The sequence below is a fragment of the Mus pahari genome, chromosome 1 (assembly GCF_900095145.1).
Source record: "Mus pahari chromosome 1, PAHARI_EIJ_v1.1, whole genome shotgun sequence".
NCBI lineage: Eukaryota > Metazoa > Chordata > Mammalia > Rodentia > Muridae > Mus > Mus pahari.
The window spans coordinates 55856995-55881909 of NC_034590.1; positions in this window are offsets into that span (position 1 = coordinate 55856995).

The following is a 24915-nucleotide window of genomic DNA, read 5'->3' on the forward strand; positions in this document are numbered from 1 at the left end:
GCTGGAATTAAAGGCGTGCACCACCACCGCCCGGCAGTATTGTATTCTTACGATAAATCTAACTTGATCCTATTTCATACATTGCTAGCTTCAGTATGTAAAGGGGCTCATAGAATTGGGCAAGGAGCCTAGACAGGGGAATAGCTAGACATGGGGAAGGGGGCTGGACCTCAAAGGCCCAGACCAGGAGCCTTTTGTACTTTTGACTTTGCTGCGCCTTGGTTGGGTTCATGGCAGACTCAATGTTCTTCTGTGATAGTCACTCATAGTTGCAGCTGATGGAGAAATTAAAGGATACTGAGCTCTCCACACTCTCGAGAGCTTCTGGAGGCAAGAACCTGACCTTGTTCATCCAGCTATGGAAGAGTAGGTGGCCCTGTCTTCTAGCCATGTGTGTTAGCTTGCAGGAACCTGATATAGGAGGTGTGGGGTGGGCTCCATTCCTGCCATCCTCCTCCTCCTCTGTGAATCTCCATCACACCTTTCATGTTGCCACAACTTTCATTTGCCTCTGAGTATATGTGCTCCTGGTATGGGAGATGATATCCCTGTGCAAAGAGCCAAATGGTCACACCAGTGATTTACACAACCTGATATTCTGGAAATCAATGTTTAGTCTGTGATGCATTTAGGGATTTTTCTCTTTGCCATGTGGATCTTCAAGTTGATTCCTTTATTGCAACATTTGTTTACTAATGTATGCATTTTCTTGACCCTTGAAAACGATTTTAAAACCCACAGAATGTATGTGATGTGTGACCTGCTGAGATACATGGTAGGGAAGTGATTTTTCTCAGTGAATTCAGTTATCCCTCAGCCTTAGACGTGCTCACCTCCCTTCCACCTTTCTTAATGGAAGTAACTTACAGTAGGACCTAGAGAATCACTTTGGTACCTTAAGGTTCTCCTATGCAGTCTTTTCTTATGATGTCCTTAAGAAAGCAGTGGTAGGTGAAAATGGTCCTTCAGAGTGGAATGTCCTTGAAAATGTCCTTGTCAGATGGTCTCAATCAGGCTGAAAGCAGAGACAGATGTTCATGTCTAGAAGCTCTTCTGATGGTGATGAGTGGGGCCTTGGTTGGGGCATGCCATTCCCAGGCTTTGTGTATATGTATGGGCATATGGATAAGTCAGAGGTCAGAGTGAATGAAAAACAGTGTGCTGAGGGGCCTGTAGGATTGTTCTAGTACAAGAAGAGGTCTAGAAAAGAGAAGAGGATGTTCTTTCAAGGAGTCAGAGAACCAGGAAAGAAACAGAATTCAGGATGTTACAGTGGTGACCAGACCTCCCCCTTCCCTATATAAACTCTTCATCCAACCTCTCTGCATTGCGAGTGGATTTGGTTGGTCCAAATTCTGGTTTTCCAAAGGACCCTGTTCTTTATCTCTGCTTTAGGTAGTAGCATAGCTTCTGTGAGACTCTGCTTTCATTGACTGTCTGGAGATTGTCACTAGCTCTGCGTTGTCTTGTAAATTCCATGGAGTTTTGTGACATCATTGCTGACAACCTAGTTCCAGGGCATAGCAGTATCTCAACCTGGCAACAAAGCAGCCATGGCAACTGCTGAAGCAGTGGTGTGGTGAGGACATGCGTTGAGCCTCTCCTTGTCCTCCTGGGTTCCACCTTCAGAAGAGAAAGGTAAGTGCAGAGAATAGACATAGACTTCAGTAGGCTGTGCTTTCCCCAGACCTATCCTGGACTTTGTGTGTAATTTTCTTCCACAGCACTGGCCACACAAGCACCCATCTGAGCTCTCTTGGATGCCCAGCCTTTACCCAAACTGTTCCCCACCAGAAGCCTGTCTCCTCCCTTGGAGGTACATGGTGGCATGGAACTGCCTGCTCAGGCTCTTGTGGAAATGGCTCCCCAGACACCTGGTAGACCTGGAGCCCACAAGAGATATATCCTTCATCTCTTCAACACTCTGACTGAAAGGACCCTGTTACCTCACAGGCTAAACCAAGCAACCCTTAAAACACTGGCTGCGGCAGAATTCTCAATAGGCATTTTTCCTGTCATGAGCACCGGAGGTCACAACTGCTGAGGACGCCAAAGATGGTGACATCCCTGCTCTGTATGGCATAACCTTTGATGAGCCTGTCACAGCAGCTTTGGGGTCAAGGGAAGGCCATTTTATAAATATCTCTCTACTCAAGGCAAAGATGGGCTTCATCTAGCACCTGAATTGCATAAAGTAGGGCAGGTGTGATACCAAGGGCTACTCCATGTGCTCCTGACAAATGAAGGAATGAGTGGAGACTCCTTAAAAGGCCCAGTCTTCTCCACCAGTCCTGAAATGTGTAGTATATTTGGCATGCCACCCATGGGTGAACCCAGCTACTGTTTCAGGACCCCTGAATGGCAGGGAGTTTGATCTCCACTGTGTCCGGGAGCTCAGGAAGACAATGAAGGAAAGCCCGCTGACCTCTTCTTGGACTAGACTCAGCTTTTGGTCTAGGTGGCCACTGAAAGCTAAAGACTGCCAAACTAAAACCTTCTGATGAAGGGTTTTGAGGCAGTTGGCCTTAATGGGATTGAGAGATATATAACTGACTAGTAAAATGTACTTCAATGTGTAGGTGAGGTGGTTTTGAAAGAAGTAAATCTGGGGCAGAGGAGACCTGTCCTGATTGTGGGCAGCGGCATCCATCAGCTGGAGCCCAGATGGGATAAAACAGAGGAGCAGAAGGCCAGCAAGCGCAGTCACTCACTCCGAATCCTGGATGCCACCTGAGTCACTCCCTTTACCATACCCATCTTTTTTGCTGTATTTGTTTCACCTGCTTGTTTCTCCTCTTGATCTGCTTACTATTTACTGCCAGCAGGGGTTGGTTTTGCAGAGTTGTTTATAGAAATGACTTGCGGTGTAAGTGGTTCTTATCCTGTCCAGAGCAGATGCCTTGTTCTGCCAGCTCTCCAGGGCTGTCGAAGCAGACACCCTGCAGATCAGTAGGAGAGCTAGAGAGGTGGGGCTGAGCTCAGGTCTGAGAGTGTCTGTTTGCCTCCAGCACGCACATCCACTTCACATCCACGTTAAGGTCTCAACCCCAAACAGGTTTCTCACAAGCCTGCTCTCCCCTGGACCATGGCCAGCCATTCTTCTTCATCTTCTCCAGCATCTAGTCCGTGTTCTTTTTTTGGGGGGGGGGGTATTGATCAATGCTTCCTAGCTCTCCATTTACAGAGGCTTAGCTGTGCCTTTTCAAAATTGTCTTCTTCCATTTTATCCATGAAGAATAATAGGAAAAATCTCTACACATAGCTCAGCCTGACATGCTGCCAAATCTATGCTTTCCAAATTCTCTATAATGAATATATTGTTGAAATTCAATAAAGAGTCATTCATAAAAATGAAAATGCGATTACAAGAATCTCTCTCTTAATCCCTAGGATCAATGCTAAACGAATTTTTTCATCAGAACGGTGAGGGATTGTAATCCATTTGCATTATGTGGAAATTTATTCACAGCACATAGTGGCTTACGTGCATCAATGTATTTATATTCCATAACCTTATAAAGTAGACAGTTATTTAATGCACTTTACAATGAGGAAACTGAGGAAACACAGTTGCTAGTGACAGGTAGAATTCTGATAAGGCAATTTGATCTCAAAGCACAAACTCCTGGTATCCCCAGCCCTTGTCATAGGCACAAAACTCACTCAAGCTAAAAAGAAATTTCTTTGCAGTTTTAAGTTTTCAGTCTAGTACATATTGTATGTTGAACACACCCCTTCTTAGCCCCAAACCTCCCTTTTGTGATCCCTCCCATTAGTCCTCTTTGTCCCCCAAAGAGTTTAGTTCTGTTTTCATATTGTATATGCATGTATGCTTTTGTGTCTTTCTAGAAATCACAAATGAAAGAAAACATGATATTCATCTTTAAGACTGACTTAATTTAATATGATTTCTATTTTCATCTATCCTTGGAAACAACAGGACTTCGTTCTTATTTATGGATTAAAAAAAATGCTTCACATACATTTCCCAATAGAAAGACAGGCAGACAGATATCACATCTCTCTCATCAATTCCTCCACTTCTGAGTCTCGAATTAAAAAGAAACCAGTCAGTTGGCATTTGGATAAATGCTCCTTAAAGGCCCCAAGGTGGTGCTATTGGTAGGTGGTAGCACTTTCAGGATGTGGGGCTTAGCGCCCACTGCTGGCGCAAGTGTATAATCTCTTCACAAAATGGACTTTTGGTAGTTTAGTAAAAAAGAAAAGTTAGAGGTGCCCTTACCGGTTGTTCAGTTATCCTACCTATACCACAGTGAAATATTCACCCAAGAGCAATGGAAGCACATGCCTGTTACACAAAAGTGCACTCCACATCTATTAATTTATAACCCAAAGCCAGCAAACAAGTGTTCATCAACAGATGACTGATGAGCAAGGCTTGCACATTCATACTGTAAATAGTGATTCGGCAGCAAACAAGGAACAAATCTAGGACACATCAATAACGTGGCCATAACTCTGAGTGAGTGTGCTGGTGGAAGAAGCCTGACAACAAAGACCTGGGTTAAATACTTCCATTTATAAGAAATGAAAAAGAAAGTGACAGTGAGTCACAGTGGCTTGGAGGGTAATCTCGTGGCATGGGGACTTGAGTTGAGATCTTCAGCACCCACATAAAAAAATGCCAGGAGAAAATAAATGCCTCTGTAGTCCTGGCTCTGGAGGGATGGAGGCAGACACATCTCTTGAGCTAACTGGGCAACTGGTCAGTACCAGGTTCAGTGAGATACAGTCTCACACAGGGTGGAGAGCAGTAGAGGAATAGACATTGTAACTTTCAGCCCCCAGGAACATTCACATGCACATGCACACGCGTGCACACACACACAGGCACACACATGCACACACATATACACATACACACACACACATTCACACACACACACGCACATATGCACACGCACACATGCACACACACATATACATACACAGGCACACACATGCACACACATATACACATACACACACATTCACACACACACGCACATATGCACACGCACACATGCACACACACATATACATACACACATGCACACACGCGCACACACAGAGGCGCGCGCACATTCACACACACAGGCACACACATGCACACACACATATGCACATATGCACACACACTCACACACATACACACACATACACACACATACACATTCATATACCATGCCTATTCATACAGATGGCATGCACACTCACATACATGCTTCCACATTCTCACACATGCATGCACATTTGTATACTCATGAAGACCCATATACAGCACTCACACAAAGAAACTCTCTAACATGCCTTTTTAGATTATGATTCTTTAATCTGAAGGAATTCTGACATTCTTGTGCTTATTCAGTGTCTACACTGCAAGCTTAATTATGTGAATAAATATCCTCCTGACATGAATGGGAGTGGCATAATTGGTTCCCGTGACCAAAGACAGCCTTTTCAAAGATTAACTGTCTCTCACCATGTTTCATGAATTTCCTGTTTTCCTGTCAAGTATTACAAAACCCATCCCAAATATAAATATTTCCCCTTACACATACATAAAACTTTTCTCTGCTTACTTTTCTCTGCAGCTTCTAAACAAAACTCCATCCTGGTTACTTGTGAACTTTAGCTAGCAAACAGGAATTTGCACAGCTAAATAAAATTGTAAATGCATAGTTAATGGATACCCTTTCCATCTGAATTTTGTGTTTGAATAGACATTTAATTCCCAAGAAAATACTGATATGAGGACTCTCAAGTCTTTGGGGCGTGGTAAATCCCCATATTTCCATGCCTGTTGCTAAGCAGTTTTTATTTTGATGTGGTTTACCAGAAAGGCTTTATAAAGCCTTTCTTTTCAAAATGAAAATATAAAAAGTCAATGAATTGGCTTTAAAGAGCACATCAAACAACCTCTGTATAGTGAATGGAGAGGGAGCAGGCGCTGGACTCTCTGCTCACTAAGCCCTGAGTGGCTTAATCAGATTATAAAGAGCCATGTGTAGCAGATGAGATGCACCCTGCTGAGCACTTGTGCATCTGAAAGTTAATTTCTGCATGAACTGATGTGGTTTGAAAACCAGGAACTTTTAATTGAATGGTTCCCTCAGTCTGAAGGTGGATCTTGGTTATTAAAGGTGTATTCATTAATACACAGTGAAAAATATTACTTGCACATATTTGTCTCCCAACTTTCCATTAAAAAAAGAACAGATTCAATTAAAGTTTAAAATTAGAACAAAAAATGAACCAGAATGTGACTGTCTAGTCTAGGACAAAGTTGCCATTGTATTTCCAGAATGAAATACATGTTCTCTTTCACACCAGTTGGCAGTTCTTGAAGATGATCACAACGGCTTCCTACCTGCGAGTTTTCACTTCCTCAGAAAAACAATCTCCACAGTGTGGCTTAGACCTCGCATCTGGCTGCTAGAGACCAGAGCACTACACTGTGAAGCTGCTTTCAATGTGACTCCCCTCTCTCGGGCTGGCACTGCCCCCAGTTCTCACTGCTCTGACGAAGCAAGCAGCTGGCGTTGAGCTACACTAGAGAGAGGCCCAGCTGGCAGGCCTGGAGATAGCCTGTTGTCAAGAGCTAGTTCCTACCCACAACCACATGAGCTGGGAAGCAAGAAGCTCTTCCTAGTCAGTCTCAAGGTGACTGAAGCCCCATCTACTGGCTGGATGGTGGCTTGAGAGCTCTGAACCACAGGTCCTCTGAGCCCCACTAAAGCTGTGAGCTCATTCCTGTTGTTGCTCAGAGCTTCAGTGTATTTTGAAGCACAGCAGTAGCTATCGTGTTTGGTTCCAGCTGTTCCTGATGTTGTTCACCACTTAGATACATGAGCCTAAAGAGACATCTTTAAACAAGATCAGAAATTGCAAGAAAATAATACATTTGCTGAACATAGTCATCTCGGGGAATCCACTGGGAATGATTGTAATGAACACACACACACACACACACACACACACACACACCAAAATCTGAAGATGTTCAAGTCCCTTGTATAAAATGGTGCCTGGAATGTGCATACATCCTCCACGTGCATTATCTCTAATTATAATTGTAAATGTGATGTGAAGGCTGTTTACATAGTTGTCATGTTGTGTTGAGGAAATAAAAATAATTTTTACACTAAAACTACAGATTTTTTTTTTTTTAAACAAAACAGAAGGAATTTTCTGTGCTTTTGGTTCCATCCCCAGATGTAGAAGCTGCAGGCAGGGAGCTAAGTGCGCCATGCTTTGATGTCACGTGAGACGGGCAACAAATTTCAAGCAGCTGATTATTCTTTCTAGTTTCACAAAGAAGACTGAAAATCATAAATGCAATGGATAAATAAGAGGGTGGAAAAGTTCAATGCCTGTGGCAATAACTACGGTCTATAATTTCCAAACCCGTTTAAATTGATGAGATTGAAAAACAAAAACAAAAACAAAAACAAGCCAACTACTAAGCCCACGAATGCCCCAAGAGACTTGCAAAATAGATGTTGTCTTCTTAAGCCTGACCAAATGACAAAGTTAACATGAGTCTCAAACCCCACTCTAGCTGGCCTACCAGCAGAAATGGGAATTGAGTTCAAAAACAACCTGTCAACCTGTTTCCAAACTAAAAAGTAAAAACACATACGTTTAATCTTGCAACCTTAGGCCTGATACTCTATCTACTATGAAAATTAACCCAAATGTGAAATCCCATGCACAGTGATGTTTTTTACATTCTCATTTGTGCAGCCTCACCCCTAAAGGCTATGTGGATGCGTATCTGTAGAGGAAGCATGGTACAGAGATTTTGTCCTGGCAAACTGGCCAGTTGCACATGGTTTATGTGCTCATTTCCAAGGGTGAAGAGCAACACATGAGACTGCATTCACTTTTCAGAATTAATGATCAGCTTTTCTAGATATTTTACTCATACCAGATATTTGAAGAGATCGGATAAATGCATAGATGAAATAGAATGTAGGGTAAAGGAAAAAAAGATATGGGAAAAAAATCCATTTGTTTCTTAACATGCTGGAGACAAGAGTAGAGAAAAAGAAGTAAGGGATCGAGAAGGAAAAGAGAGAAGTAAAAGAGACAGACAAGAGAAGAGAAGAATTTGAGCAGGCATTTAAAATGCTGTCTGCAGTAACTGCAGCATATGATGGTGTGTGTGGGTGTTTGGAAAAGTGTGTGCATAGGCATAAAAATTGCACAAAGGAAGATCCAGGAAAGATGGCAGTAACTTCATAAAACTAACTTTAGAGATGCTTCCTCCTAATTTGCCTCAAACTGTATTGCATTTTATTTTATTTCTCAACAAATATGTTATTTATATAATCAACAGGGGAAAAAAACCCAAACTCTATGTTCACTGTGGAAACAACTCATTTATCACCTTTATAGGCTTGGTCTATTAGAGTTCTGTACAAGATTTAATTTGGGAATTGATTCTGCTATTAAAAAAAAAAACCCACAACCCCCAAACAAACAATTAGCAGAACTCTCAAGGAACCATGCCACCCTTGTCTCTATGCCATGGAACTTATACTGATGTCTCTGTCTGTAGCAGGGGAGGTAGGAAGTTAGATTTACAAAGTTAATAATAGGCAAAATCCTTATGGAATTAAAACATGTTGTAAGTTACAATGTATAAGACAGCAAAAATCTGACAGACACAGGCTGCCTCCAGGTCAGATTATTGTACTAGACTCAGGCAGTGTTTCTAAAACTGTATTTCAAATCTAGTCAGGAGGTGGTTGGATACCCCACTAACAGTTATGCCATGATTACACTGCCCATCACGCTTATCTAAACAACCATAATTAAACTCAATGGATTACACAAACAAACAAAAAACAAGGAGGGGTCCTTTATGGGTTCTTAGGAGAATATGTTTGAGGATGGGGGTTATACGAGGGTAGTGGGTGAATATTACCAAAATACATTACATACATGTATGAAATTTTGAAAGAATAAAGTTTTAAGAATGAATTTTATTAGCAGAATCAGATTTCACATTTTAAAAGACTCTGGAATTCAATGTGCTTGTGTTTTGTTATCATTTTGTTGCAGAATATAAAGTCTTTTCCACAGCTGACTCACATTCTTACATGGTAAGCAGCCAACTAAACACAGTGACTGGCTGTTTCACCCTTCCTATTGGATATTTATCATGACACCTGTCCCTGATATTTGCCTCCATTTTAGGTGGCTCCTTCTATTACTAGACAGTACAAGAACAGGGACTCTCGGAGAATGACCCTGGGCTGTCTTCTATGGCCCTGGCAATAAGCAGGCCTATGACCTGCTAGGTACTGTACCCAGGATAAGTGACTTCAACAGCTCAGACTATCCAAGATTTCCAGATTCTAGAGCCCCACCCCCAAACACCTGGAGCTGTACAATTAAGGTTCAATCACAAAGCCACACTTTAAATTGTAATTTTTCCAAGACCACGATATGTACAGTGACGTTTAGGAAGGTATGAGATAAGCATCCTCACTCTAGCAGCCTCAGAATGCTGCCCCGCTTTCTGCCTCATAGAGGGAAGATACTGGCGTTTACACGAAGAACCAAGTTCTGCTCACTTGCAGTAAAAACAAAGGGACTGGACCTCCAACCAGAACATCAGATGCAAGATACAGAATTTACAGTTTGGGACTCATGGTGACATGAGGCTCAGGTGTATCCAGAGGTAAAAGAAACTGTTTTGGGGTTTCACTGAGTAAAGAACAAGTTACAGAACCTGCTTTGAAAGAAAGCTGGTTGACCTTGTCAGTGTGTTACAAGAGCTGGTAAATTCTGATTGGTGGTTGTCACTCGTTGTTAGGTAGGATTTGTGGCCTTGATGTTATGATTACCATTAGACTAAGTTTTAGAAATAGTGATACACAACCTAAGTGTCTTTTTTCTATGGCCTCCTGACACTATTTTATTAGGTATGACATAAGTGACTGTGGGGAGCCGCCCTCACATTCGCCATTACAAGATAGCGCTGATGTCCTGTGCTCTAACNTCTCAAGAGCATTAAAGCTTTGCTGCAGAAGGATCCTGTTTGTGTGCCGCGTCTTTTCTTGCTGGCGAGAAGGTAGCGCGGGACAAGTGACTCCATATTAGATAACTTTGGTAGCCATCATCAGATACCAAATTATTAGTGCTCTGATTTATGATTTCCTAGCCTCTGGCACTGTGAGAGTAAATTTCTTTGTAAGTATCTCACATAGACTGAGACGAGTGCTCAGATAACTAGTTGCACATAGATCTATATTGCTGGTCCAATAGTGTGTGCCTTGTTTGCCCACACCTAGCACAGGAGGCCAGAGGGGTGTGAGGACCACAGACCCCTCATAAACTCTCCTCCAACAGAGTCCTGGCAGAAGAAAAAACACCAGTCTCTTCTCTCATTGACTCTCTCTTTGAAAATCCCTCCTCTCCAGGGCTGGTGAGATGGCTCAGTGGGTTAAAGCACTTGCCACAAAGCCATGACTTTGACCTATGGGACCCACATGAATAAGGATGAGAAGTAATAACTGCAAGTTGTCTTCTGACATCCATCCATGCACCATGGTATGTACACACATAGGACACACACAAATAAATGTTAAATTTTTTCTTCTGTTGGGGCTGGAGAGTTACCTGGTAGTAATTAATTCATTAAGTAATTAATTACTCTAGTGGAAGAATTCATTAAGGGATGGCGGAAGAGAAGTCTTCACTGGTCTCCCAATCCCTTCTTCTCCAGGATTGCTCTATCAGGGTGGGTTTGTCCTGTTTTCAGGATTCTTCTGCCTGTAATCTGTTCCTACACTGACTCACATTATGGCCACAGATTGGACAATGTGATTCTAGAACATTCTCAGCCTTTTTGTCAACATGTCCCCTGATCATGATCCCAGGAGAAGAACCTGCCATGACTGCAGGAACTCCCAGATGACTTTGTTCTGCTTTAAGCACTGGCATTTATTGCAATAGGTGAGAACTTTCTTTGCTATGTCTTTCTATCAATGAACATGAAGAAAAAGGAATGAAGGGGAAAAGACTCTTCTGTGATTTAGAGGGAAAACTGCGTTTGAGGCTGAGTGCTTCCTAGAATATGCTCACAACCACGCCAGCATTCTTCGGTTTCTAGTTCCTTCCCACTACTTCCTAACAGTGCCTGAGGCTATATGAAACTGATGCTATTTAATTCTGTCTAAGTTTTGGAGCTATTATCAGGGATCTTCAGATTGTGGTTTTAACTTGCAGGAAAATGAGAACCAGTTCACAGGCACACTTCTGCTAATTCCCTGCATCACCCGAGTGTATCCATAATAGATGTTTAGGGTCGGACTGGTGTATAGAAGGACACACACCCTTTTAGGGATGCTCAGAGATGTAAGGAAAAGCCCTTTTGAGGCCTGGTCTGGTAAAATATATTTAAGAAAGTCAGAAATGAATGTCAACTCAGAAAATAGGGGTCTCACTCAAGACCAGGGGAGGAATTTCTAGAGGAATGAAACATGGGCAAATTCTGAGGGCTTAGCAGGAAGAGTGAAGAAGAAAGAAACAGTTCCAAACTGTGTTTCCAAGTAGAGGGGAAGACTAGGGCCAAAAAAATCTACCAAGGACTCACCCATCCTGTTTATTGACAATGGATTATGAGGGCCTCTCACCCACAGAAGAGAAGAGTAGCAGAATTTGAAGACCTGAAACCCACCCAGCAGATGGCAATGAATTCTGGCAACACAGGACGTGCTGAAGATTCTAGCCTCCAGCTCATCATTTCTCAACCATCCCTGAGGACCAGTGCTTAATGGCCAGCAAAATAATTAATGATCTTATTGGGCTTGGTGACTTGTAACATCCCTCTTGTCCTTTGAGCCTTACAGGAGCTATTTGTTTTAGAGCAAAGATATTAAATTCATGCCTGAAAGTATTATAGGGAGAAGACAAACAGCCTTGAATGAAATAAATGACTTCTCAAGACACATTTTTTCTTGAGCTGTTCTAACATTTCATCTTCTACAAAACATTTCAGGGTTTGAATTTTTTTTGTCTGTTTTTGTTGTTTGGTTTCTAATTTTTGAACTGAGTACCTTACTGTTTTGTAAAGCACATTTCACTTGTTAACGTTGTCTGATTCTGGTCGGCAAGTGTCCACTATGGGTCCATTTCTTATGCTCAGCCTCGACCTTTCTTTATGAAATCAAACAAAGGATGTAATGAAGTTTTCATCCCTTTTATCTCTGATATTTAAGGATTCTGGGATTTTCCTTCTTTTGAATTCGTGCCTCTATGTTACTGACCACGGAACTAGAAACTCAGTATGAGCTGGAAGTAGAAATGAATTAGAAATTAGATTATATTTAATTGGAAATTAGAGGATGAGCTTTTCTGAAGTGTGGGTTTCCATAGCACCCAGCTTGAGTTGACTATTCAGACCCTATTTAAAAAATGCACATCTGTTCCACGTTCTTATTTGATTTAATTAAAAAAAATGAATGCTAACGATTGTGTTCGTTAGACAGTCCATATCACATGCAGTGGGGCTTTCGGCTTTATTTAATAACACGGGATAGATGATGAAATTATTCTTAATATTTCAGTTGGTGGCGGAGGAAGTGAGAACAGGAGAGCTTACTTGAAATTAAAAGCAAAATTGAGGGTCATGAATCACTCTCAGTGCAGGCACAGAGCATTTCCCTCACATTTTCCACTTCACAACTCAAGTGCTTTAAAGTTATGCCTCTCTGAAATGGAAATCCCTCATCTAAAGAATAAAGGGCTGCTCAAGCCAAAAGGATGGTAGTCCTTTGACCTAGCACGCTCTGTCACCACATGCCTGGAGAGCAACCTAGTCACTGGGTTGGTGATAGAAAGAATTCTTCCAAAGAGAGGTACAGAGCTCTGTACTTTGTGAGGACATTGTGAGTGCCCCCACAGACAAACCCACGTGTTCCTCTCTGGAAGGGATCAAGTAGTATTTTCACAGCTGATATTTCTGACCTGACTTTGATCCCCACTTATGCATTGATTCGTTGATAACACTAAGAACATGGTTCCTGCTGGTCACCAAGACAAGGAGCAGCCCTGTCCAGGGAGGCAGCAGCAGACCGAGTGTCCCCATTGCAGGAAATCCCTTCTCCTTCTTTCTGTCCCCAGTGCCCTTTAATCTCTAAGTCATCAAGGGTTTTGCAGAGCATTTTGGCCTCCTACCCACTTGTCTTGAGACAGTGAAAACATCCGTGTGTCCACAGTGTCCAGGCAAGGATCTGGCAAATGATGAACTTCACAGAATGAATGAAATGCCAAGTACTTCATAAAACAATACTGTGCTTCAAATTGTTTTGGGAAGAGTTTTGTTTGTTTCTAAAAGGACACAAAGTTGGTTGGGGTGGAAAGATGTGAATTGGGAAGAATTGGGGAGGTGATGAATACAACTAAAACCCATTGTATGAAAGTCTCAATGAATTAATAAAATTTTAAAGTGAAAAAAATAATACTGAACCCAGAGAAGTCTTAACAATTATTTGCTGGCCATTCATTCAATAGAAGACTTCTGTGGTAGCACTGCTTGCTTGGTACAGATCTCAGGAGATTCACTAGCCAACCAATCTAGCTGAAATAGTGAGCTCAGGTTCAATAAAATAGCCTGTCTTGAAAAAAATCAGGTGAAGAGAAGTAGGGGAAGATATTTGAAGTCATCTTCTGGTCTCCACATGTGTATTCACAGGCAACTGCACCTGCACATGCATGTGCACAAACACACACAACTCTATCTATCTATCTATCTATCTATCTATCTATCTATCTATCTATCTCCAAACAGCAGCATCATATACATATGATATACAATGTAATAAGATTACAATGTTATTGTATCACTCTCAGTGATACAAAGTAAAACAAAGAAAAATATGCCTGGAATGGAAAAGTATAACTTGATAATTGTTACACTGTGTATCGAGGGATGGAGAATCACTTAGTTTGAGTGGTACTGTACTGTGAATAGCAAGATGTGCAACAGGCATGACAGAACAATGACATAAAATATATAAAGTCAAACATATTAGGCATATAATGAGAGAAACTAAAAATTTTGCACATTGTCTTTAATATTGTTGAGAATCAATAACCATTTCTTCAAGGACTTTAGTGCAGTTTACCAGCCATATCATTGTAGCAAACTTTAAATCATTGTTTTAAAAAGGTTTTGGCAGTGATCAGTTTGGAAAAGGTCTGGGGCTTTTCTTCAGACTGTGTTTGGGAAGTAGAGTAGGTGTTTAGTGAGGTTGTATGCTTCCTGGGAATTTTAGAGGTTGGAAGCCGACAGAGGGTGGAGTGGAACGTGGACTTTCACTCTGTGAAAGCTTTTTACAAAGCCAGGCCCTGGCCCTGGCCCTGGCCCTCGGTACTGGAGTTTGGAACTCCGTGCCATCAGTGCTGAACAAAATTCAATGGATGCCATCAGAGATTTTGAGGAGCTGAGTTCATTGTTGCCTCAACAACCTCCCTGTGCACACACATGTATGCTTAAATACACAAATGCATATAGCAAGATTTGTCCTTCGAAAGATAGCATAATTTCCAAATTAAAAGTAGTAAATTTATCAAATTTCATCTTAAATCCTAAGATTCAAACTGTGACCACTCAAGAGCCACATTTAACAGTGGTGCAATGAAGTTATAAAAGTAAAGTCAATAACTCATTTGAATATTATGTGATGCTCTCCCAGGCTTTTTTTTGGATAAAGAAGGGAGAATATTATAATATTTATATAATTAATTGTCATGGTTCATTACAGATTAAATTTTGAAGTGTTACTGGCCCAAGAGAATGTTCATAACACAATTTCAAAGTCAGAATTTCACAAGTAACCATTACAGGCAGCATGAGGTCAAGTTGAGCTACTGGGCAGCAGGGATGTGTCTACAGAGACAGGGAAAGGGAAAGCAGGCCCTTGAATCTGGCTGGATGATGTGTCCTCGTGGTGTTGTCAGCTTCTCTCTCTGCTGGTGACAGGTACTGACTGTCTAAGCTGTCATAAAATATTAAAACAGTTATCTGTTTTATCACCAGATTTAGGGTTTGGGTTTGGTGAGCGAGGAGGGAACAATGATAAAGAAAGTATGTTTTTATTGTTTCACAACACTTAACAGTGTGGGCAGAATGATGCCATGAGCTACAGGTGCTGGGGCCACCATCCTACCCTCCTGCCAGCTAAAATATCGGGTTCCACACACATTTCATGTGTGACCATGTCAGGGATCTCTGGGCTTCAAGTGGCAGAAACTCAACTGAAACTGATACATGTGGTTCCATTTTTCTGTGTCTTCCCTTGTGGTATCCAGGTGCTGTTGTGCACCAAACAGGGAAGGATGGAGCAGAACTGAGTTCCTCGGACCATTAGCATGGGGAGGCATTCCAGGAATCTCAGGTGCAGGACTATGTGACATTCCACAGATGGGGTCTGGGATTCTCCACAGAAAAGGAGACCCCATTGACAAAGGGAGTCCACAATTTTTCACTGAGCTCAGGGCTGTTTGCTAATATCAGAGTTTGACCTTAGCAGCAGAATTTCCCAACAGATAATGACAAAGGTGGAGAGCAGGATATATAGACTCATGACTGAAAAGTCCAAATGCTATCAATAGTATATCCAGGTACCAGACAAACTCTCTTGCCCCCACTCATCTCTGTTGGCTTCTTTCCTGTACATCCATTTCAGTATGGTTAAGCATGGCACTAGTAGATGAAGACTTTCATTCAGTAGGCCTTATCAGTAGAAAGAACCAGTCTCCTCTCCAGCATTAGTGAAATCGAGAATGGAGCCAATGCTGACTGCAGCACAGGTACAGCTGGCCCTGTATGGAGGACTTGTGGCTCTCTAAACCAGCTGAGTACTCTGCTCTCTCAGATTCAAGTGGACTTATATGCTGACCAGATCCATTGGCCCATGTCTCTACCTGCTCTTTCTTGTATGTTATGGTCAAATTCATACCTAAACAAGCACACCGATAATCCTATGTATAGCAAAGGCCTTTAAGATCACTCCAGGCATCATCAAACCGAGGAAGTCTAACGCACAGTGAACATATAACAGTGGAACCAAGTCTAATGCACAGTGAACATATAGCAGTGGAACCAAGTCTAATGCACAGTGAACATATAGCAATGGTGCCATTGAGGTTTCATAGGAGCCACACCTGTAATTTACACTTTTCTATAATCACTTTAAAAAAGTAAAAAGTCACTCAAGTTCCTTTTAGCAGCAATAAATTCTCTACTATATCTCCAAATTGTATTAGACCATACATATAATCAATAGAAATAAGATACTTTCAGTTAGCTGTTGTTTACCCAGGATATGAGTTCTACTACTGTACCTTTAGGAGTATCTTGCCATATTGGTTATATTTCATTGGCATCAGAACTGGTTAAATTATTGCTTTCATTCCTTGACAGCTTTAAAAAGACTTTATCATATTATGAAATCTAGACCCCAAGAAAGAGGTTTCAAGTTAGATCCAGCTTGAATCTCCAGAGTATTGTGTCTAAAATGTGTGGTGTCTTCAGCAATAAATACTTACTTTCAACCACTGAGAGGCAATTAAGAGCAGTAGCAATGACCTGTATTGTTTTTGGAGTTACTTGGACTCTGCTGACCAGCAACTCAAAAGGGGGTTTACAAGTCTGGCATTGGGGTTTTTGTTAGATGGTCTCTATGGCTTTTGTGAGAAGCGTTGTCATTCCAAGTGACATTATTTCATTTAACACATACATGCACACACATGCACATAAACACACACACACACACACACACACACACACACATGCACTCACACAAACAAATGTACATGTTGTATATAAGGTTAGGTAAATATAAAATAATACAGTTCCTTGAAGTTTTATCAAACATTATTGATGTGATTTGTGCACCCCCCCTCCCCCCCACAAATAGGAAGGAAGTCATGTCTGGTACTAGAAACCTAGCCAACTAGAAACCTAGTCAACTATCCAGGGCTAGTATGGTCAAGGATCTTAGAAGATAACCTACTATGGTCACTTTTACTAGAAAGGCTTTGTGATGATCGGAATGCAAATGATCCCATAGGCTCACAGGGAGTCACACTATTAGGAGGTGTGGCCTTGTTGGAAGTATGTCACTAGGGGTGGGCTTTGAGGTTTCAGAAGCTCAAGCCAGGCCCAGTGGCTCACTTGATTTTCCTGTTGCCTGTAGATCCAGATGTAAAACTCTCATCTACCTCTCCAGTATCATGTTTGCCTGCATGCCATTAAGCTTTTTACAATAATGGAAATACACTAATCTCTGAACTGTAAGCCAGCCTTAATTAAATATTTTTCTGATAAGAGTTTCTGTAGTCATGGTGTGTCTTCACAGTAATAGAAACCTTAACTAAGACAGGTATAATTCCTAACTACATTCTAAAACCTATCCTTATACATAGAGATAAGAATAACTCCCACCCATCATCTAAGAAGCTCTTTACAGCCATTACAGAAAACCACAATAGATCATTATGTGGAGATGTATCATGTGGAGCCCATCCCAAAGAATATATTTGCAATACAAGTTCTCCACTTAAGGCTCTAGGGACATCACTGAAGTAGGGCCGGAAAGATTGTAAGAGCCAGAGAACCAGGAAGTCTGCTGTGAAACTGTGTCTTCTAGAAATAACTGAGAAGGTATATCCAAGATGGCTCAAAATTATGGCTGCCTAAATAAGACTGTAATAATGACAATATCAACAGACAAGCTAATGCAGAAGAAGGAAATCTTATAGGATCCTACTCCTAGACAAAGAACTATAGGTAACTAGTGACTGCTGAGGGGAGAACTGTTCTCCCAGGGATAACCCCCTAATTGCTTATCCAATACAAAGTAGACAGCTTTGAAACCATATACACACGAGGCCCATTAAATAAACTCAGCAGGTTTTACTTATATACTCATGTGTACATCTATAGCTACATATGGATATATATATATATATATATATATATATATATATATATATATTTATGATAGATCGATAGATAGATGATATGTCATGATAATGCTATAAGCATTGTAACTCCTTTTGAGACGTAGGATTTTATGTATTTTGTATTTTGAGAGTTTTTTTTCTATAATGAGCACATAGCTCTTCCTAAACAATGATAAAACATCAAAAAGTGTACAGTGGTCATTTATGTGGCATGCCCACTTGTCGAAATACATCCTAATTGGCCCCAGGGCTCTAGCTTTGGCATCTGAACCTGATGTCTTTTTCAGTCATCAGAATGAGGATGGATCATTCCAGATTGGCTTTTAATGTGATGCTGACAGCCTTAGAGACACACAGGTGCCAGAAGCAAAAGACAAAATAACTTCAACAAGCTGGACCAACAGCATAAATCTAAGGACAAATGTGCCCATGAGATAACACACTTCCAAGTGGGTTCAAAGGCTAATTGCTTGATCCAGAAATGTAGGCATCACTACCAAGGGTGTTATTCAAAGGAATTGAGGGTGAGGTTGACTCTAAATGCAGCGTCAGCCAAAGAGTGGACAAAATGCTGAAAATGAATGCTGACAAGGTATTAATGGGAGCACAGTTTCTAGAACCAGGGAGCAGATGGCCTTGGCCTTAAGGCAATGATCAGTCCCACAGCTATGGAGGGTACTGCATTGCTCCTGATGCCCTCTGAGGGGGTGATTCAAGTGAAGTCTTCTCAGGAGAAAGTAAGGGGGATACACTGCAAGAACAATAGAGTTCACATCCCAGGGTCAGAAAACTCGAGGAAATATGAGGGGCCCTGTGTGTGTGGTAGCAAAGGGTTCCCCTCCCTCTTCACTACAGAAAGAGAAGAAAACGAATCAGTGCCACCTTTTACTGCTCATCCGAATGGGCAGGACAGCACAATGGCAAGGTACTCCTCAATATATGTGAATTATTACAAATATCATTTTATTATTGGTTTGGGACATCTCTGTAGTCCAAGGTGGCCTCCAATTCACGGTGATCCTCATGCCTCAGTGTCTCTAAGTGCTGGGAATGCAGATATAAGCCATCATGCCTCGGCTTTTTAGTGAGTTTTTATTACGGGTTATGATACATGAATTATTTTTATTAAAAATTTAATTAAACAAAAGATATATGATCTGAAAAGAAATGCAGTTTTTTTTTTCCTCTCTGAAGATGACCTATATCATTAATCAGACCAGTAAAAAAATGACAAGGTACAAAAATAAGCATAGTAGATTGATCTACTTGAAAAATTCAATACAGAGTGACACATCTACATTATAGTCATCACAGGACTGAACAGTAACCCTGAAGATTTTGTTAAATATTAGTTTCTGTGGAATTTTAAGCTTTGGAAGTGATAGTTCTATTACCACAACGAAGGGCATAATTGAAGAAACTCAAGTCCCATTCCTCTTTTCAGTCATTTTTCTGTGCTAATGTCTTTTAAGCTCATTAATCCTTTTACACGCAGACCTGGGTAGCACAAGGAGTCTGGAGACTAAGTTCCTGTAGAGTGACCCTGGCACCTAGATGCTCCCATTCATATTCTTTCTCTTTCTCCTCATGAAAATGAAGCCATAGCTGGAGGGGCCACCTTACCATCATGAGGTCACCAAATTAACCTCCACATAGATAGAAGGTAATGCATATACATATATTATTATAACCCACATTAACTGCAACAAGAACTCAGAATGTAGATATATTAGTTAATTACTTTCCTCATTGCTGTGACAAAATGCCCAGCCAAATCTACTTACAGAAGGCAGGAGGGAGAGGCCTATGTTGGCTCACTGTTTGAGGGTACTGTCCATTATAGTGGGGCAGTGTGACTGTAAGAAAAGATCTACCTGGGGCTGAAGGAATATTATGTGACTCCTCCTATTGCCTCCAGACTCTGGAAGTAGAGAGAACTGAACACCAGTGCTCAGCTCACTTTCTCCTTTTCACTAAGTCTGGGATCTCCATGTACGAGATGGTGCTACCCACAGTAAAACTGGTATTCCCAGCTCAGTAAAACCTCTCTGGTGACACCCTTACAGATTTACCCAGGGTTTTGTTTCTTAGGTGATTCTAAATCTTGCCAAGTAGACAGCCAAGATCAACCACCCCCAACTCTACCCTTGTCAACTTGAGACAAAAACCATTGCCTTTACTTCCTAGCATCCACAGTTGACTCCTAAAGTCTTATGGTCATCTTATAATGCAAAATGTGTTTAGTCCATCTGCTAAAGACTAAAAGTCTTAACAGTTCCAAAAGTGTTCAAAAGTGTAAAAGGAAGGTCTCTTTTAAGATTCAGGCAATCTCTTGACTGTAGACCTATGTGAGTCTTTAACTTGTAAGCTTCCAATATACAATGTCACATAGTAAACACCCCCATTAAAAAAGGAAATACTGGACTAAAATCAAATCTAGCAGAGAAAGCAAATTCTGGCATCTGGAACTCACAATAGAATCATCTGAACTCCAACATCCTTGAGAAGTCCCGCTCTCCTCTTGTGCCATTTGTAGCATGCACACTCTCTGTGTAGGGCTGGTTCTATTCAGTGTCATCAGCTTACCTTGGTAGGTATCCCCTAGATCCAGCATCTCTAATGTTCTTGGGTTCCCATTGCAGCCTAGGATATATCTTCATAGCTTCATGCAATGGCCTCCTGAGGTCTCCTTACAGGAAATAAAGTGCGGCTACAAATTGCCTAGTCTTGATGGTTTAAAGAAATCTTGGTCCAAGTATCCAGAACTCCACAATTCTTTTGAATTGTAAAACCATCACTATGTAAATGATACTGTAAGGTTTTGCTATCAGCTTGAAATGTAGTTTGGCCCTATTTAACCATAGACATAATGGCCTCTGTGCATTATGGTAGTTAGATGTTTAAATAAGTCTTCCCTAAATGGTTATTTTTAAGCAGGGAACCCACTCAGTGGCATTTTCAGTTTAGGCTCTTTCTTTTAGTAAATTAGCATTTTCACAGTCTCTAGGCTGTGGATGAATGGGGTCTCAGCCCCAGAGTACTTTTCCTATTGTCCCAGTATATTCAGGAGCTCTCTTTATAATGATGCTAAGCTTTTTAGCAATTACAGCCACTTCCTCCACATCAACCCAATCTGCACATTTAAATGCCTTTCCTGGACAATTTGTCCTTTTTTTTTTTTTTTTTTTGTATTTTTCTGCTGTGTTTCCTGCTACCTCCCTTACTGTAGACCTGGATGAGATTAGCAAGTAGAACCCAAAATACAGCCCAGTGCTGGAAACTTCCACCGCTGAACCAATTACTCCATTACCTTTGAGTTCAGCCTTAAGACATGGACAGGATAAAGGCAAATTCTTTGTCAGAACATAACCCAAATGTCCACCTAGCCCTGCTCCCAATAGAGTCCCTGCTCCCCTTTGAAATGCCTCCCCTTAGAAATGTCACAAGTTGGTCTTCTAAACTCCCAGCAGAGGGCTCATTAATCTGCTTACAACATTCTCAGGATTCTCTAGCCCACAGCTCCAAACTTCTCTGCATTCATCCTGCAAATCAATTCTAAAGGCCGAAGGACTGCAAGATGAGGTTTGTCCCAGCAACAGCCTCTGAATCTGTTTTCTGCATCAGCTACCTGTCTGCTTGCTGTGACGGAACGCTTGACAAGAGCAACTTAAGGAAGGCACTGAACTGTGGTTGTGTTCGGGGCTTATGGTTTGAGGTTACAGTCTGTTGTGATAGGGAAGGCAAGGTGACAGTGACAAGGACAGCTCCCAGCTGCGGCAGCCTGAGCATGAACTGACTGGTCACTTTGTGTCTGCAGTCCAGGAGAAGAAAAGAACAAACACTGGTGCATGGCTGGCTTCCTCCTCCTTTCCTTTTGTTTAGACTCCAAATCCAGCTCATGGAAAGGTACCGCCCCTGCTCAAGTTGGATTCTCCCTTCCCAGTTAAACTCCTCTAGAAACATGTCAGAGGCATGCCTGAAGGGGCGTGTTGTCTGGGCAGGGTTCCGTCCTGTCAGGCGGACTACTCATCACCACTGAGTGCTCAACGATCTGAAGGAGGAGGAAAGTCTTCACAGACTGCAGAATTTGCAGTTCAGGGTGTCAATAAGGAGTCCACCAATTTTGTTGTAGTTTTAAACTAAATTTCTATTTTTTTTTTTTTCTTGCAGTATGAGGAATAAAACCCAAGGCTTTATTTCGCCGGGCAGTGGTGGCACACACCTTTAATCCCGGCACCGAGGAGGCAGAAAGAGGCAGATCCCTGAATTGGAGCCAGTTCCAGAACAGTTAGGGCTACACAGAGATACCCTGTCTTGAAAAAACAAAACAAAACAAAACAAACAAAAAACCCCCAAGGCTTTGGCTAGGGTAGCATTCTACCACTGAGATATATTCCCAACCATAGGAGGAGTATTCCTGTGAAGATTTGCACAGATGATATGTTACTATTGCCTGCTTGGCATGGGGGTGGGAGGCAGAGTCCATCTACCTATCTTACTTAGAAATGCCCCTGAAAGGGACCAGCACTTGAGAAACTCCACGCTCTTTGAAAGAAAAATTGACATTGTGAAACATAGTTCTCACTCCATTCAGCAGTTTCAGCTCAGAGAATTCATAGCAGGAATAGCCGGGTATATGTAGGACATAACTCATGCAGCAAATTACTCACTGTAACTCTACAGTTGTAATGTCAAAGGGCCAGAAATGACTCAAATGCTCAACAAACAGAAACAGGTTAAAATTTTTTGAAACACTGGTGCACACAGATTTAATGGAATCCTCTGCCACCAGGGAAGGAAGATAAATCTCTCTTCTGGCTGAGTTAGAATTAACAAGTACAGAAAAACCGCAAATACATCCCTCTGTCCTAGTTTGCTTTTGGTTGCTGTGATAAAAAACCATGACCGAATTGCAACTCGGGGAGGGAAGGTTTATTTCATCATAAACTTCCTTGTCACAATACATTATTGAGGGAAGTCAGGGCAAGGACTAAAGGAAGGAACCTGGAATCAGAAACCTAAGCAGAAGCCACGGAGGAATGCTGCCTTACTGGCTTGCTCAGCCTGCTTTCTTTTATAGCTCAGGATGATCTACTCAGGTGTGGCACTGCCCACAGTGGTCTGGTCTTCCCATGCCAATAATTAATAAAGAAAATGGTCCTGCAGTCTTGCCTACAAGTCAGTTTGATGGAGACAATTCCTTAGCTAAGGTTCATTCTCTTTCCAAATAACTCAGTTCACTTCAAGTTGAAAAACAAAACAAAACAAAACAAAACAAAAAAACCAAAACAAAACAAACAAAAAACAGTACACTGTTCTTTCATATATAAAATGAAGAACATGAACTTAAATTTATTTTCAGTTATGCTTGCACTCTGAACATATATGTGATAAATTAATCAAAACAGGTATGAGAATCAGGAGATAAATAGAATGGATTTAGTAAGGAGACATAGATAAACTGATGGATTGAAGGGTACCTTAGAAATCTCTAAATCAAGTTTTGTTTTTAATAAATGATGTATGAAGAAAATGCAGAACTCAGAGGTATAGTGCCTCTCATTCTAATGAGAATGTTGATCTGTTGCTAAAGGACAGGCTCACTTTGAAGCTCTTGCTCATTCCTCCCAAGACACCAATCTTTCTACCATCAGTGCTTTAACAGTACCACTTACCAAGATTCTGATACTTCATCATCTCCAGAAATCTCGAGCACAGGATCCTTTCTGTAACTCAGGCAAAGATCACTTTCAGTCATGAGGGAAGAAACCCCCACCTGGACAGAATATGGTCCTTCCCAGTGCCTGCTGCCCTCACTTGCCTTTTTCCTCTTTGCAGTTTTTGAAAGTCATGCCAATTCTCATCCTGTTCTCACACACCATACACACACACACACACACACACACACACACACACACACACACACACACACACACACACACACACACACACACACACACACACGATGCAGTTACTCTCAGCTTGAATACCCAAGGAACAGCAATGGAAACATCAGTGCAACTGAGTTGTACAGCACAATTAATGATCAATGGAGGATGATTGCAGGCCACACTGGACTGAGGAAAATATTGATTCCAGTACCATGTGAAGCAATTTTTGACATCAATAAGTGAAGACTAAGTTTTCACAAACGCTCCCTACACTTTCAATGTATGCTGATCCCACTGGAACTAATTTGCTGGGAATCAAATTGTGTCACTATTGAGTTTCTTTAGTTCCCTGTGGACTCCAAGATCTCCCTTCTGTTCTGGGTTCATTTTAAACTGCTCAAATCTCATTTGGGGTGATTTCTTCTAGTTCTATTCATTTTCCTGTACATTAATAATGTCATTTTTTTTTTAAAAACAGCTGAGTAATACTCCATTGTGCCAATGTACCACATTTTCTTTTATCCATTCGTTTGTTGAGGGAAATCTGTCCTATTCCAGTTTCTGGCTACTATGAACAAAGCAGCAATGTCCTTGTGGTGTACGTGTAAGAGTGGTATAGCTGGATCTTGAGATAGACTGATACAGAACTTTTTGAGGAACCATCATATTGATTCCCATAATGGCTGTTCAAGTTTGCATCCCACCAACAATGGAGGAGTATCCCCTTATTCCACATTCTTACCAGAACAATCTATCATTTGAGTTATTGCATGCAGCCATTCTGACAGGTGTATTATAGAATGTCAGTGTAGTTTTAATGTGTTTTTCCTGATGGTAAGGATGTTGAACATTTCTTTAAGTGTTCATTTGAGTTTCCTCTATGAAAAAATTCATTTAGATATGTATGTCACTTTTTAATTTTTCTCCCACACAATACATTCTGACTTCAGTTTCCCCACTGTTCACTCCTAGTTCCCCTCCCCATGTTCCTTCTTTCTCAGATCCACTCTGCCTCTGTTTCCCTTCATCAAAGAGCAGC